Here is an 18,130-nt window from a genome sequence, read left to right as displayed (position 1 = left end):
GTCAAGGGGAGCATCAATTTGGGGAACCAGGTCCGGTTGGACCAAAAAGGGGCAACTACAGTAGCAAGTCCTGCTCCTCTTCCTCCCTGACTTGGCACAGTGTCTGTGCAAGAAGGCTCACTGGGGGAAACACATACTTGCAGAGGTCCTGGGGCCAGCTGTATGCCAGTGCATCCGTGCCGACGGTCCCCTCTGTCAGGGAGTAAAACAACTGTAAATGGGATGAGTCCGGAGAGGCAAACAGATCTATCTGTGCCAGGGCAGAACCATGACAGTTTTGGCCGTTCATTTATACGCAAACTTTTGAAAACGGGTTTCAAAGTGCAAATTTTTGAAGATGGTCTCTGTGTAAACAACAAAAACACGAATCTCTAAAGACGATGATGTCCTGGACATGCATTTTACGTGTTCAGTCTATAGTGTTTTATCGCCATCTAATGGCCTGCCAGCAGAATACAGCGTATTTAGACGTTTTCGCGGATCCGTGTGAATGGGGATCGTTTTGACAATTTGTATGTAGAAAACTCAAAGGAAAAACTTCTCAGTTTTAATCATATCATTGTCGTGTAAACATCCCCTTAGATTGTTCAAAATAGCTACATTTAGCTTTGATGACAGCTTGGCACAAGCTCATGACATTCTCTCATCAGATTCATGAGGTAGTCACCTGGAATGGTTTTCAATTCACAGGTTTGCCTTGTCAACAGTTAATTTGTGATATTTATTGCCTTTTAATAGTCTTGTGAAGAGGAAGGGTGGGTACAATAGTCAATAGCCCTATTAGTGCTACAACTACTCTACAAATCCATATTATGGCAAGAAACACTCAGTTAAGTAAAGAGAAAAGACAGTCCATCATTACTTTAAGAAATGAAGGTCAGTACGAAAAATCTCAAAAACTTTGAATGCCCAAGTGCAGTCGCCGAAACCATGAAATGCTGTGATGAAACTGATTCTCATGAGGACCGTCCAAGGAAAGGAAGACAAAGAGGTATTTCGGCTGCAAAGGATAAGTTTATTAGAATTATCATCATCAGAAACTGCTGATTTACAGCACCTCAGATTACAGCCAGACATAATTCATGCTAACACAGCATTTTGCAGCTACATGCCATCCCATCTGGTTTGCAATTAGTGGGGCCATCATTTGTTTTTCAACTGGACAATGACCTCAAGCACACCTCTAGGTAGTGTAAGAGCTATTTGTCTAAGAAGGAGAGTGATTGAGCGCTGCATCAGGTGGCATGGCGTCCACAAGTACCCAATCTAAATCCAATAGAGATGCATGGTTTGGGATGAGTTGGACCGTAGAGTGAAGGAAAAGCAGCCAACATGTTCTCACCTCTGGGAACTCCTTCAAGATTGTTGGAAAACCATTCCAAGTGACTGCCTCATGAGGCTGACTGAAAGAACACTGTGCTGGAAATATTCCTCAGAGACTTTGCTTCATATCGACATGATAGCATCATGCAGTTGGTGCAGATTTGTCGGCTGCACATTCATTATGTGAATCACCTGTTCCACCATATACTAAAGGTGCTCTATTGAGAGATAGTGACAGTGGAGGCCATTTGAGTAGGCTATATGGTAAATTCACCCATTCATACACTCATGTTCATGGACACCTCGATACTTGGTCAGGTGGGAACTGGGGATAGAACCACCAACCTTCCAGTTTGTAGACAACCACTGAGCCACTGCCGCCATGTGATGATTTAAGCTTTGTGACCCGAGAACCATGACATGCTCAAAGTCACTTAAAGCCCTGTTTTCAGATCGTTTCTGATGAAATAGAACGGTTAAGTTTAAAATTTGGACAGATGCTGCTGTCCCGAGAATTTTAGTTTTTTTTCGCTTTCCCCCCCACCTCCACAATGGCTGCATAGTTGCACAGGAATAATCCTTCCTAAAACGCATTAAACTTTCATTTACAAAGACGTGAAACTCACCGAGTGGTCAGGTGTGTTCACTGATATGCTCACACAAAAATCGCTGCAAAAGATGCTTTCCAACAGGTTTTATCGTTGTTTTCCAGCTCTCAACGGAAGAATGGGTGTGATGCGTTTGAAAAAAATAGGTCCACAGTTTTACAACGAATGGTAAAACACCTGTTCTATCCGTTCTATTTCATCAGAAACGATCTGAAAACAGGGCTTTAAGTGTAAAATACCGAACTTGTCCTTTAATTGGAGTCAAAATGATCAGTGTCTCAGTCGTATAAAAGCACTGTTCATCTTTCTCTCCTCTTTCCTTTTTCTTCCCACATTGAAAACGGTTAGCCTGATGTGTTGTGACCCCAAGATTGTAACTGGGGATTGTTATTACCTCTGTTTGTTTAATCCATTTGTTTTGAGGGTATTTATTGTCTTTGGATCAGATCACTTTTCAATTGTTAGATGGCAACATAAAGCATTTAATATATATAGATTGATAAATGACTGCTCTAGTCTCTTGAAAGACCTTAATCCTCTAAAACAATTATAAAGACAAAGACTGTTTGTGAACTGGGAAAAGGTAGCATTGAACAAGCGAGTAAAAAAAAAAAACAGCGAGGGAAAAATGGTTTCATTTTTTGTTCCTCTAACTCTTTTCATATGGTTATTGGAAAAGAAAAGCCCAGGGAATCTAATTTACATATATTATTGGACAACCAAAGGTGATGCGTGCTGTTTTATCTTTGTTTTGTTTTTTTCCTTTGCAAATGTTGGCAAAATGCAGTACTACTGTTGTACATCCTGACACAGGGCTCTGCTTGGGGCAACCTTCACATATATAAACGTTTGCAAGCATATGAGTCTTGGCAGGGAGTTACTATAGCAACCCTCTGGCCAGATGTTCCAAAGATAACTGTAAAAGCACCTGGCTGTGTGGACGTGTAAGACCACTAATTTCAGACAGGCAAGTGTGTGAAGGCATAGGCAGACATTTGATTGCAACTGATGAATTTTATAGATAAGAATGTTTTTTTATGACTAATTTCTGAATTTATAGTTAGGCATAGATTTAGTATTGTTTTCCTTTTTTGATATATATATATATATATATATATATATGACTACTATTTTTGCAGAAACTGTGATGCAGTCTTTTGATGAATAGACATGTTGCTGGTTAGATGTTAGATATGTGTTTTTACAATTACTTGCATGTTGCTTTTGTTGTTTTTAAGTGCCATATAATTTATATTTAAATATATTTAATTCATTGTTTTATTATATTATGTTTTTATCTGGTTATTTTGTACTGCTTGGCCAATAGCATCATGCAATATGAACATATTATTATTATTTATTTGTTTACTTTATTTCAATTTATTTATTAATTTTACTTATCTCTAGACATATTTTTAATGCATCATAATTAGATTTTCTGTAAATAAAGTAATAAAATTTGTAGGTAAGGTTAATACAGTATTTTTATTTCTTATAAAAATAAGTTATTTCTTATATATTCATATTGGAGATTAAAAAGTTTGGGATTCATGACACAAGTTGCGTTATTTAAGTGTCCATCACCAACTTGCTTTAAACAACTACCACAGATGGCTCTAAATTATGAGCTGAAATTGGCAATAACATAAAAGCATTCCTCTTTGCCGTTGCCAAAATAATAAATAGAACGTTCTTTTTACTACTTTCAAAGATGCCCATATCTGTGAACTCATGGATTTATATGCCAAACTAAGCAGATCTAAACTCATCTACCACTAAGGCTACTAAGCCGATCCACCAGGCAGATCTGAAATAAAGATACACAAAGGGCCGAAGGCTTTATCGTACCGTACAACACCTTAATTCCGGCCGACTCCATGTCGTCTTTCAGCTTCTTAGCAAGGTGCACCTGCTCTATTGCATCAAATAACTTCTTTGAGGCTGACCTTTTTACAATACAGTTCACCTACCTCTAATACCACAAGAAGATTTCTTAAAATGCTTTAAAGAAGACACTTTTGCAGCATCAGAGGTACAGAGTTGGCCCAGGACAGCATGTGATCTAGACTCTGTGTTCTGAACGAGAGAAGAAATATCAAGGGATAGTTTCTCTGCTGTCTGAGTGCAGTAGCATTTCTGAGTGCCTATCAGAAGGACCTCAAAGAAAATAAATAAATTAAACCGCTCCTAGTGGAGCATTTTACTTTTCACAGCAGAGGCTTGAGCTCAAACTATTGATTGTGCTGCAGTTAGTGCCTGTTAATGTCATTCTGACAACAATATTAGGCGGTTGTATGAGCCAGTGTGAGGTCTGTTTTATTTTCTTCTACCCTTTTTAATAAGATTTCATTCATGTTGGATATATTGGTTTAAATATAATTACACTGTCATCACGAATAACCATAAGTGTATTTTTCAATGCTCTCAGTATACCATGAAATAAATGCTTTTTTTTAACATTTCCCAACAAAAACCCATTTGAAAACATATATTTACATATTATCAAAACAATACATTTATCATAATTAGATTCTAATACCTAATTGCCTTGAACCAACAGCTGTGTATCAACAGTCTATGGATATCAAAAACTTGACAGGGCTTGAAAGAGCACCTGTTTTGTTGCAGTGTTTTAGTCTGCTATAAAAAATAAATAACTATAAGAACAAGCAATGAATATATTACTTATGAGCAATTATACATTAATAATATATATATATATATATATATATATATATGTTTTTTTTTTTTACATTTAATTTAATTATAAAACATCTCAAAGCAGAACATCTGGCTAACAATTAAGTCATGCATCTTGCTGTTCATTAGTCTAAGATATAGGTCCGTTTCGCGACCTGTCGTGCTGTAGTAGTTTTACATGTCAGATTTGTGCTTGTAATGAAAGTATAAATTATTGTTGTAACAATTATTTAATTTTAATGAAATTAAATGAAAACTTCTCCTTTCTGATTAATTTAAATATGTCAAGTCATCTTCATTAATATAGCCTTTTTTAATCAGTAGATTGTTTTAAAGCAGCTTCATGCAGGAAAATAACAGAATCAATGATGCAAATTTCATCAAATATGAGACTTAATTCAAATTCTGCTGTAAAGCAAGTGTGTAATTACAATAGTTACATTTTACAGCTAAAATCAGTTCAGTGTTGGTTCGGTTTATTTCAATAAAAAGCTCATCGATCATAACACAAGGTCCGTTCTATTCAGCTAAATGTCTCGTCTGTTTGCTATTTGAGGAGAAATAAAAAGAGGGGTTGTTTTGGGTTCTGGTCAGTCGGTTTGGGTCACAGTATATATAATAGGAATCACAGGAACAAACAAAATGTACAGGAATAAAAATATTCACTGTGATGGCCAGTCATCAGCACTCCCTTGGCTTTTCATGGATAATCCCATGAATGAGTGAAGCTTGATACTGATATGTCGTAATCAAGGTAGAGAACAAAAGGACCATCAGTAACACAAAAAGCAACAATGCCAATCAGAGATTCATGGTTTTCTCTCTTTCTCTGCTGGAATTATGGACTGCCAGGCTCCTCGGCCAACACCGACATCATTTAAAGATGCTGGTCTTGACTGTTTTGTTCCTGTTTAATGTGGCACAGCAAAATAAATACCCAGTGAAATCAAAATGAGAGTTTTGTGGCTTTTAATCCATGTGTCTTAGTTTTGTAGACATCAATCATATGCTACGGAAGCTATAGTGTAGCCTACTCCTAAATAGCATCCATAACACTCTCCCAACAGCTTGAAATAATCTACTTGGGACCAATCATAAAGTGACAATAATGGAAAACCATCAGCGATGTGATTGAAGCCATAGAGCTTTGCTAAAATACCCAGATGAGAGAGTCTGGAGGGGTATCCTAGAGCACGTCAGCCAGAGGACACTCAGGCATGGGAATTATATTCCTTGTCCTTGTCTTGTCCACACCCACTGGAGTTATTGTCAAGCAGTGGCCCTGTAGAGTGCCAGAGGCTCACCAGCAGGCTATCATGGGCTAAGTGTAATGGGCTGTCATTGAAGTCCCAAAGTCAATAGGACAGTTCCAATGTTGCATTGGCTTTCAGTGGCTAAATGACAGCTTCACCTTTGATGGGACCCAATGCATTTGGTTGTTGAGCTAATAGAGCACCTATACGTGCAGCAATGATCCTTAACCAACCCAATAAACACCCCTCTGGGATCAGATTTCACTTGCTGTATGCTTTATCTGTCCACCAGAGTGTAAAAGTGAAATTGGGTTTTGTGCAGCTGGAAATGAAGCAATGAGGGAAAGTTGAGATGAAAAGTATGTTGAGGTAGCACTTGTATCGTTTAATGTAAAACCGACTGAATGCAATAAAAGTGTGTTATTGTGTGAGGGACAGACCAAAATTGTCTGACCAAAGTTCACTGGTTATATTGCCCTATGCTGTAGCTTTTGATCTTGTCGTGTTTTTTTTAGGGTGCTTACAGGTTTGATTGCTTGGTCCAAACCTGAGTTCGATTGCTCCTCACTCCCTTTGCCCCCACTGGATTGTGTTCGACATTATATTATTTAAGTCCGAACCGCAATGTTTTTGCATCATCAAAGCAGCAGCCTTTTCCCCCTGTTGCTTGGTAACGACGACTCAAGAGAAGGCGGCAAAATGCATAACGTTGCTCACCTCACTTTTATATTTTGGTTTTTGAAACTTAGGTTTTGTTTTCAAAGCATCATCACATAATGGTACTTACAGTATCTGCAGCGAATGTTGGCCTACTGCAAATGTTCTAAAGAACGCGAGCAGGCGAGCACAAATAAGATATACATTCTGCTTTCTGTGCGTCAGTCACGCTTGTCAGGAAAGTGTGAACACACAAACAGTTTTATCAAATCATGCGTCATCCATAGTTGTTCGCTTCTCTGATTTAGCAAGATTGCGTTTATATCAGCAGTGATGACAAACCTATAGCATGACATAAAATAGTTTTTTTTTTTATTGAACACAAATGAGACGATTTAAGGAATCTCAAGATTATCAGTGATTACATAATTACATTTTGGTCTGTTCCTCACACAGAGTTATCATATGGCTTCAGAGGACTTGTAGTCCACAGGTTTGAGCATCATCACCCTCTTATTAAGTATGGAAAAGAGCATCTAAACAGCCTAATATTTTGTGTTTAACAACGAAGAAAGAATAGAAAAAGGAAAAAAAAAGTCATGTTTCCAAGAAACCTGTTTCCAATAATACTCTTGCAATGGAAATCTATTGGGTCAAAATACAGCACTGCAAATATGTTTAAAATGTCACTGCTACACAGTTACGTTAACATTTATTATTTAGCATAGCCTATATGTCATAAAGTAAATGTCAAAAAGATATTAGCATATACGTTCTGTTCTGAAAGTATGATCAAAAAACCCAAAATACTTTTAGTCTTCACCTAATTTGCTACAACCTACTGTATTTTAAGGCGCTGTAGTTGTTGACCAAGGAGGCTGGCGTCCATTATTCCTATAAGAGGTAAATTACAGTTTTTGTTTTGTTTTAGCTGGACATTTAATGTGCTTAAAAAATGCAGCTTCACATTTTGTCTATATAACTTAAGTTCTGTTCTTAAAATATCTATTTAATTATGGTCTGGTTAAAGGGTTTTTGTTTTTAAACCAGCACGTAATTGCAGGGCCAGAGATTAAACAACACAAAAAACTCAGGCAAAATTGGAAATGCACAGTTCAACTAACTTTTATACTTCACCTAATTGACCTGTACCATCCTATAGCCACAGAAACATCTGCCCTTCTGCACCAACAAAATATTTGTGTAAACACGTTATCACTTTTAAATACATTCTGGGTAGACCCAGACACATCACACATTAGTTTCCTTGAAGGGTTAATATCATGAGCCAGACAATGGGCCCTATTTTAACGATCTGAAACGCAAGTGTGAAAGCGCAAAGCGCAAGTAACTTTGTGGGCGGATCCAGGCGCTGTTGCTATTTTCCCGGCGGGATAAATGCCTCTTGCGCCTGGCGCAAATCTAAAAGGGGTTGGTCTGAAGTAGCTTCATTATTCATAGGTGTGGTTTGGGCGTAACGTGAAATAAACCAATCAGAGCGTCCTCTCACATTCCCTTTAAGAGCTGGTGCGCTTGTTCCATGGCGGATCGCTATTATAACGGCGGGTTTGCCGGCGCACGCCAGGAGCAGTTCACAGCCGAGGAGACCGACGTTCTCGTCAGGGCCGTAAAACACAGAGAAGTGACATTGGGGATGATGGGAGAAACCCACCCAAATTAGCTTCGGTTAAACAGGCGTATAATTTGGATAAATGTGTAGCCTAATCTAGATTTTAAAAAAAAAATCTAGATAGACCTTTTTCACATCTTCACGGACACAACAATGATTTCCCTCGTGTGTTAATATCTTTCCTTGTAATAATGTATGATTTGCAAAAATGAAAACTGCTGCATCTGTTTATAATTATTAGAGAATCAAAGTGGATGCGCGTTAACACGCTACATTATGGCCAAGCACGCGCACTTAAAATACCATATCACTAACGCGCAACGCGCCACTGTCTTTAGACTGTTTTTTTCCTGGTCAGTGGCGCAATTGCTTTCTAAAACTGTAAAATAGCACCAGGGAAGTTTTGCGCCGGAACACGCCTCCTCTTTGCGCTGAACCGCCCCCGCGAGCGCAAGTTCATTCCCTAATTTACCGACGTGCGTCTGTGGAGGGAAAAGTCCGCTGTGTGCTGGTGCAAAATAGGAATGAGACATGCGTCGGTGTACAAAGTCAATTGCGCTGGGTGCAAGATAGGGCCCTATATAATTTTTTTAGGGCCGCACAATTTGGGGAAAAAATCTAATTGTGATTTAAATGTTGAATTTTTTATTTATTCATACTGGAAGTCGGAGGACGCCCTCGCACAGAAAGTCTAAACATGCCTCACAGAAGAAATAAAACGTATGACGCTCCAGGAAATCCCTAATATGAGCTGCGTCCCAATTCACCAACTTATACCATGCCCTAAAAGTGTACTGTCAAAATTGCTCAAAAATGACGTTCGAATATTCCCTCTAAAAAAACACATATATTCGAACATCTCGTTGCGCATTTTGTCAATGTTATTGCATTACGTCAATAACAGGACAAATTAATACAAAGAGACATAACTACTTGTATTGGTAGTTTATTTTAGTTTAAACATATTTGACAACGTATTACCTACACAAAAACAAGTAAATCAACTAATGGCCAAGACTGCAGACCTCACTCTCGCTCGTTCGCTCACTCCCACTCGCAGGCACTCTTTCTCTCTCTCACCCTCACCCTCATGCTCTCTGCGCATAATGGTTTAATTGAACAACAACAATAAACAAATGTTGAGTGCTGATCAAGAGTTTTGTGCAAGCAATTTAAGGTCGCGACTCTTGTCCCAGATATGGCAGGCTTCATTCAGTGATTGAAACAAATATTATTAACATTAAAGGGATAGTTCACTTTAAAATTAAAATTCTGTCATCATTTACTCACCCTCAAGTTGTTTCAAACCTGTATTAATTTATTTATTCTGCTGAACACAAAGAAAGATATTTTGAAGAATGTCAGTAACCAAACAGTAGTCTGTACCCATTGACTTCCATAGTAGGAAAAAAAAATACTATGGAAGTCAATGGGTACAGACTACTGTTTGGTTACTGACATTCTTCAAAATATCTTTCTTTGTGTTCAGCAGAAGAAATAAATTAATACAGGTTTGAAACAACTTGAGGGTGAGTAAATGATATATAGTATATAGACAGTATATAGAACCGACATTGAACGCTCCGAGCAAGCTGTGCTGTGGTAAACATGGAACTTTTCCTTGACATGAAACGGTAAATAATCAAATCAGTGGAAGCCTGCAGTGCATGAAACTGCTGTATCTAACCTACCTTATTCATGCAATATCTATACAGTCAGTACAGTAGCCTACACTTTAGTAATGTTTGTTGCTAGTGGTCGAATGGTGTGCTAACTGTATCTTACATAGCTTGCATACTACTTTATCTCGCGGCTCCACCATTTGACCTTCTACCGACCAAAATCCAAAGTTCTTCCAGACATGGCTTTTTAGATTTTCGGGGGTTAAAATCACTTTCTCTGCTGTGGTCGAGTTGGGCTCTGCACTTTCTGCCATCTTCCATGTAAGTCAACTTTTTTTTTTCTCAGGCAGCGCACCCACTCACAGAGCAGACAGCCGCGCCTCTGCTACCGCGGGCGTGTTTTTCCACATTCAAATATTAATTTTCACCTTCGAAATTCTGTTTAAATTTTTTTTTAAATATATATTCAAATTTAGAATATTCGTTGACAGCCCTACTTCCTACAACATAAACTAAACACAGTAACAAACAATGACGTCGATTTGACCATATCAATGCGAGCGCGAGTGCGATGGCACTAGAAGAACTAGTTATTCAACCCAAACCTCCATCGCAAGGGCGACTGACTCGAGCAGGACGTTTCAGTGATTCACTACTCAGTTTGAGGTACATTATGAGATGTTGCAATTCCTCACCATCAGCATTAACAAGTGCATGTCCATCAACCGATTATTTTACATGTACTAATTTATTTACAGAGTTTGTTTCTAATATATTGTGGTGAACACGTGGAAACTTGATCAATAACAGTGCATGTATGCAATGTATACATTAGCCAAGCTCTAGCGTGAATGACTGATGTAACGTAAACATTGGTCAAACAAATCTTGCCATGCTTAATCTTTCCTCAAAGTAGTGAGAACGACAGACAATCTGCATTAATAGACAGAGTTTTATGTAATAGTGGCCCACAGCTGATTAGTAGAAGTATTTCAGTAAGAGAGTGACAACATAAGTTAGCCAGTTAGCAGGAGACCTACACAATGTAAAACTCAAAACTAGTATTTTGAACACCGTCTTACAAGAGCAAGCGGTTTGAGAATCCTGCATTGAACTCCGATATTTGAGAAGCAGTCTTCAGTAAAAATAAAGGTAACAGGAATAGTTTAGGATTATACTGCTGTAGTATCATGGTAAATATTAATTTTAACCACAGATTCTTCACATGCTCATCCTTGGGCAGTGAAAAAAAAGTATTTACCGTCACATTGTAGAGCTGCACAGCGTCTCCTCGACATGATGCTGTCCAGTATCCACAGGAATCAGCTGCCGGTTTGAGGTTTAAGTTTCCCTGGTGTCTGTGCGCGCAATACGTGGGCGGGCTAATGTTACATCTAGACATCACAACGAAACGGCTTATGACTCGTTTGAAAAACAATTCATTCCATTGACTCAGAGTCGACTCTTACTTTTGAAAGACAGCAACTTTATATATGGTGCACTTTCAGATTTAAAACTTTGCAGGATGTTTTCATTCACTTAGAGCTATGTTACACACTACATGAAAGGTCATTTTCAAAAATCCATAATCGGGGCCCTTTAACGGACAGCTCTGTCGCTTAGTTCTGTGTATCCTGTCACCATTTAAACTGTACCGTCAATCATCTTGTCACAGTTAAAATCCTCCACATTCAATATAATCTAATTTCCTACCATTTAGGAGAGAAAGGTAGTAAGTTGATCTGCCAGTTGTGGGTCTTTCATGTGGTGAACTCTCCTCATGTGTTTGAATTTGCATAATGATGCATTTAAAAGTTAATGACCAATCGTATCATTACAAAAGTGCACAATCCTGTGCCAGATTAATGTGGATAACATTGAATAAATATATTTTTTCGTCAGGTTACTGATAATGTTATCTAAACCTCTCTACTTAACCGCCGGAGTCGCACATCCGCCATGTTTGTTTTTAACACTTTTTATTAATTTTTTGTAGTTCTAATCGAATCCTCGTCCAACGCGCAATGGGTTGTGGGCAATATTAGAGTATGCACAGATCTGCACTTTGGATTCTAACAGGAAAAAGTAGACCATCCGGGTATCGTAGGAACACTGATTTCAACAAACTACGATTTCGGACACACCATTTCTAATTTCGAATACTGCTTTGGAAGGATATAGTATGCGACTTGGGACACAGCAATGGACAAAGGTATCCATATCGCTGTAGCTAAATAAATAGAAGATTTAGAAATGCTTTGATTGCATTAAACATGAAGACAATAAACACACGACTGGGACAACAATATGTATCTGGTTATTCAAACCATCTAGGGTATTTTCATAAGAATACAGTATATTTATAATGCAATGCTAAGCGATATAGCATTGATTAAAGTAAAAGCATGCAGTATATATTGTCTGCCTCATTCTGTGATAAGAAGCCACTTCAGATCCCAAATGGAAGTTGTTTCAAACACTTGACTGATGTTATGAAGTGTGTTTGGAGTAAAAACATGTAATGTTTTGCTTTTCAAATGCACATCATAAGTGACTCGCAGAGTCAAAGTTACTTGCAGATCGAGCCGCTTTGATCACACTGCCGCTCCTCATTATAAAACACGCTGTGCATATATTTATTTATTAAAAATAGCAGCGGATGTGTTTTCATAATCGCAATAATCCAAATCGCGATTTCGGTTTTATTTCGATTAATCGTGCAGCCCTATCGTTTTTGACATCTCATAATGGTGACAGGGTTGCCTTGAAATTTGAGCTGTTTAAAGTTGTTGTGAAGGTCAGGAGAGGGAAATCATTTATTTTACAATGAGAATATGATTACCTAAAGGGCAACCACTGAGAATGCACTTATGACATTTATTTTTTTCCACGGGTTTAATCTTGAGAAAAAAAACGGGCCTCTGCATCACACTATTCCCCAAATACTTGTTTTGATAAGATGGATTAACAATTGCTTGTACTAGCAAATGCAAAATAATATTTAAAAAGTACAGTTTTTACATGAAAGACAAAGAAAAAGTCAATAGTATAAAGACATTGCTCTTTTGACCCACACTTTCTGTTCTTTGTATAGATGCCAAACTAATTATTTTACATAATAAATCCTTTTACGTTCAGAATCGCAATAATGTGTTTCCACTGCTTTTTGCTGTGGTTCTACATAACAGAAAACAGATACTTAACTTGGATACTAAATGTAGAGACTTTGACATGTTTTACCCCCTTTTTTTCCCAGGAACAAATTTCTAAAGTGTAAAATTTAACATGTAGATGGTCTCAACATTGGAGATACATTTTAGAAATAATTTGTTCTTTGTAGAAAATAAAAACATAAGCTTGTGGTGAATGACAAACCAAAAGTACCTCCATTATGTGCTCATTTAATTGTGAATACTTTCCTGAGCCTTTATGACTATATTTACTGATTTTACACAGCCTAATGTATAGCTGCACAATTACCTAGCATAACAATAATTACAAAATTAAATTGTCATTTACCGTAATGGATAATACAGATGACTACCGTGATGTAGGTGGACCATATGTGTCTAATTTAATTGTGAATACATGTATTGTACCACTTTCCTGAGCATTTATGACTATATTTACCAATTTTACTCAGCTTAATGTATAGCTGCAGAATTAGTTGTAGCATAATGATAATTACACAATTAAGTTGTAAATATACCTTAATGGGTAATAGTGATGTCTATGGTGCTGGAGGCAAGAGAACGGTTCCCAGCATGAACGCAGTATGTGAATAAGTCATGCAAACTACAGCTTTACTATTTGCTTTAGCGCAGTTGTGTTTGTTTCCCCTTTAAATGATGTTCCATGTGATGTTAACTGCATCTGTCATAATGGATGTGTGTGGAGGTGCCAAATCACCTACCATGGTCATTTTATAATGATGTTTGAGCAAAGAAGAGATGCTCAAATTTATGAAAATTAGTTTAGAACATAAAAAACACACAGTGTGTGAGGGAGTGATAACCATTACTCTAATTCCACTCCTCATCTGTGTAGGTGTTTAATCTTCTTTTCACATGTCCAAAATTTCTCCAATGTAGTGAAGGTGCAACTTTCTTTTGGTGAAAATTAGTGTAATTAACATTTTAAGTGCCTATGCCTAATTAATTCATTACATTTATGGGGAAAAAAATATGAAGTCAGTCACAGTCAATAGCGCAGTTCTGTCAACCGTTCATGTTTTCCTGAAGCCACAGCCATTACTCTTGAGTTAAATTATCTTGGTGGAAAGGCTATTATGAACCAGCAAATAAGCTAGAGAAATCAAAAAACTTTGTTCTGATAAGCCTTTTTCAACTTTTGTTATTACAATATTAACTAAGTTAAGGGCTGTTCACATGGACTATAATTATAATGATAACTATTACCATAACGGAATATCCGTCTGTCCGTCCGTCCGTCCGTCCGTCCGTCCGTCCGTCCGTCCGTCCGTCCGTCCGTCCGTCCGTCCGTCCATCCATCCATCCATCCATCCATCCATCCATCCATCCATCCATCCATCCATCCATCCATCCATCCATCCATCCATCCATCCATCCATCCATACATACATACATACATCCATACATCCACACATCCATACATCCATTCATACATCCAAACAGTAATGTATCTGAAAATTTCCATAAATTAGTTATTACATTTGTCGTGTGCTCTCCTTCACCGCAAATAGAATTAAATGATTGCCTCTTCCTGAAAATGCTGTTACATGCATTTTTGTGTATGGTTGCCTAGAAACAATGCCTCATCTTACCATGTAGCTCATTTTATCACCGTCTCCCCTTATCATTAATATATCTTCTGTGTATCTCTGTGTTAAAATGTTATAATTAGTGTTGCACTGCTTTTGCAAGTCTTGTACATTTGTGCTTTGCTTAGCTCAAATTTCCAATTAAGACACGCTTTTTTTTTTTACCTGTAGATATAAAGAGCTCAGTGTTGTGCTTCCATTTTATCACCTTTTCCATGCATTTTTGAAGCGAATGTGAATCGGACCAGTGACGTGAAGCATTCAAACAAGAGTTTAGAAAGAAGAAAAGTGGAAAATAGGAATCCCATGGTTACATAGATGTTTACAACTAATGAAGTGTATCTTTCACAATCTGTCAGCTGTCTCATGACCACTACCTGGTGACAAAATCAATAGTGATGTGGTCAAACACTCTGTGGTGCTTGAATAGCTGCTCTCACCTCAATCACTCTAAGTCATTATCTGTCTTTTGAGGGCATTTCTTTGTGATTGCCTTCTTAAACTACTACCATATTGTCATTGTCCATCTAAGGCTACAATGGGGGTTGATCCTTTTGGTTCTCAAGGCGGTTTGCTGCGATGGTAATTCAAGGAGACCTTATTTCAAGCGGTGCTCTAATGAAGCTGAACATTTCCTCATGTGTGCCACTCGAAATAACTTTACAGAGGGAAATAGAGTTTGGATAAAAATGTAAAAAAAAGGAAGTCATTCTGCATGTTGAATGGGCTCCTAAAAAATAACTATAGAAACATTTTCTGTTCATTGCTTATTCCCCTCTGTGTTATTTAGTTGTGTATAAGAGGCTGCAGTGTAAAGCTCAGATAAGCCATAGATGTTGTACGGATAGCCATCAAACCTATTTGATATGTCTCGATTGATTTATGGTTCATGATAAGTATCTCTTTTCAGGATAAAAGGCTGAGGTGACAGGCCTGAATACTAACTCTTGGGAGCAAAATAATGAAAACAAAACAGCTGTCTTCTCTTCAAAAAGCTCATTTTAAAACAGCCTTAAAATTAAATACACGTCTATGGTTTGACAGTATGCCAGGTGATATTATAAATGTTTATTTGGCATGAACTGCAGTAGATGCATTTGCATGCTACAACAATGTATATGAATAAATGTGTATTTATACATATTTGTATATACAAAGTGATATAAAGTTACTGTGATATAAAATTCATGGCACTCACTTCTATGCACATCACACAATTTGGAGACCTAAATTGCTTGTAACATTTTAGTATGGTATAATTGCATGTGATTATTTCACTATGAAATGAAAAAATAGCAAATTGTAAAAAAGAAGAAAAAAAAGAAGAAGTAAAGGGTGATTTAATATTTGTTCACTCCTTCATGAATCCTCCATCATGTGCAATAAACTGAAGATTTTTTTAATCCAAAGGGAAACTTGTTTGATAGCAGAATCAAACAAGACCAAATGCAGAAGACTCAGCATGAAAAAAAAAAAAATTAATGGGATAAATTTAATATGCAGAAAAGAAATCAATATCCATTTCCTTTTGCGTCTGACACATATAATTATTTCTTTCTTGTCTCTTTCTTTTCAGAGTCTTCTATCACGTCCTTGAGGGAAGGCCTGTTTGAAATTGGCCTGTAATCATTTCAATCATATCAGTAAATTAATAAAATACAAGCAGCAATCTAGCTTCCTTTTAGCAAATATATTGAAATAACCCACTAGTGATAGAAAATGAAATAACATGTGTTGGATGATGTGAGAGACAGTTTTCATTTTGCACCAACTTGAAAGGGCGGTGGTGGGGAATTAATTCATGACTTCTGTGTCTTCAGGCTCTCTTATCAAATCCAGTCGGAATAAGGCCATTTCACACATATGCATGGAGAATTGAGAATTGTATGTAATTATTGCTTCGCACTGGAATATTTTACAGTGCTAAAGATAAATTAAATGATAAGCATTTTGCACATAGCCACGGTAATTTCCTTGTCTGCTGAACAAGTTAAAAACTGAAAGTGTGTTTTGGATGCATTAGCACGCCACGTAGACTACAAATGTTGACAGGAAATTGCGTCTTATTTTATTCTCAACTTTAAAGAGCATCTCAGTAGATTTGTCTGCTGCTTTGATGTGGCACAACTATATGTACTGTATTTATTTAAAAAACGTATTCTAATTATCTTTTGTTCTGACAAAGTTTGTAACCGTAGAAAGTTTGTATGTCTGTCTACTCAAACTATATAGATGTAACATGATGTTGCTTTTGATAGGTTAAAGACATTTTTTTAAACCAAAAAAGGTACATCAAAAGTGATGTACCAACATCAGCTTTTGAAATGTCAGTCAACAATTATTTGCCCCTAAGCACAATTTGCTCCATATTAAGCAATCTTTATCTTCGTAGCTGTTCATACCTTCCTGTCTGACTCATATACAGTGCTTTGTTCCACATGGTTAAAAATACAGGCCAATCCATGTTTGATTGGGAGGTGTAAGCAAACTCTCTGAACCCACAGCTCTGTACGAAATGTCATTCGGCTCAGAACCCTTTGATGAAGCCATCACTTGTATTTTTACCTCAGTTCTGTGTCTTTTCTGGCACACACTGTATTCATGAAACGTGAAGCTTCCTGCATCGTCTGCCATCATAAAGCTTGATTAAAGAGCAGCTTTCGAGAGATATGATTTTTAGAGATGCCAAACAGGTGTAGTCAGATGGTGACAGCACAGCAGCATGGCTGAAATGGGCTAGATGGAGAAAAATGAATCTTTTTTTTCTTTTTTTTTCTGTCTATAGCTGTTCATGTCTGGTTTGGCTAATGGTGTGTCTCTTTTGATTTCTGGCCTGCAAGCCATTGAACATTACGTGCAAAGACCTTGAATAGTGGGACAGCCACGTGTCAAGGACGAATGAATAGTGCAAAACATAGAGTGGGGAAAGTTGGGCCATGCCATGGATCTATTGGGAACTGTGCAAATATTAACTTTTTAATGTTACATATATTTAGAAAGGGCTTATTATTTATTTTATTGTCAGTCAGTTCGACCGCATATTTAAATACTGTAATTTAATGACCCTTGTGTCATTCCAGGTTGTATTCATTTATTTCTTCTGTGGATTACAACAATAAATTGATGAATAAAAAGAAATACATATAATAAAAACATTTTATTGGAAAAATGGACGGAAAAAAGGTTTTGAAATGGCATGGGTGTATCTGATTTTATTTTTTTTAATTAATAATATAGCTTACTTAAAGGGATAGGCCCCCTTCAGAGTTCATAATTTACTCATCCTCATTCCAAACCTGAATGCATTTTTTCTCCTGCTGTGGTACATGAAAGACAATATTTTTTAGAATCTTGGTAACCAAATAGTTTCTGTTCCCATTGATATACATTGCATTTTTTTTTTGTAAATTCAATGGAAGTCAATGGGAACCGAAACTGTTTGGTTACCAGTATTCTTCAAAATAAATTATCTTCTTTTATGTTCTGCATCAGGAAAAAACTGCATTCAGGATTGGTATGAGGGCAAGTAAATTATG

General features: G+C 37.2%; 1 long non-coding RNA gene across 1 annotated transcript in view; it reads left to right on the top strand.

Moving 5' to 3' along the window:
- LOC307007154 overlaps nucleotides 1-18,130 on the top strand; it is an 84,129-nt gene that overhangs the window by 39,637 nt on the left and 26,362 nt on the right. The gene's annotated exons all lie outside the window — the stretch shown is intronic.

The sequence above is a fragment of the Phoxinus phoxinus genome, assembly GCF_949152265.1.
Source record: "Phoxinus phoxinus genome assembly, chromosome: 11".
In the NCBI taxonomy this organism is placed as follows: domain Eukaryota; kingdom Metazoa; phylum Chordata; class Actinopteri; order Cypriniformes; family Leuciscidae; genus Phoxinus; species Phoxinus phoxinus.
This window is presented reverse-complemented; position numbering and strand designations above follow the sequence as displayed.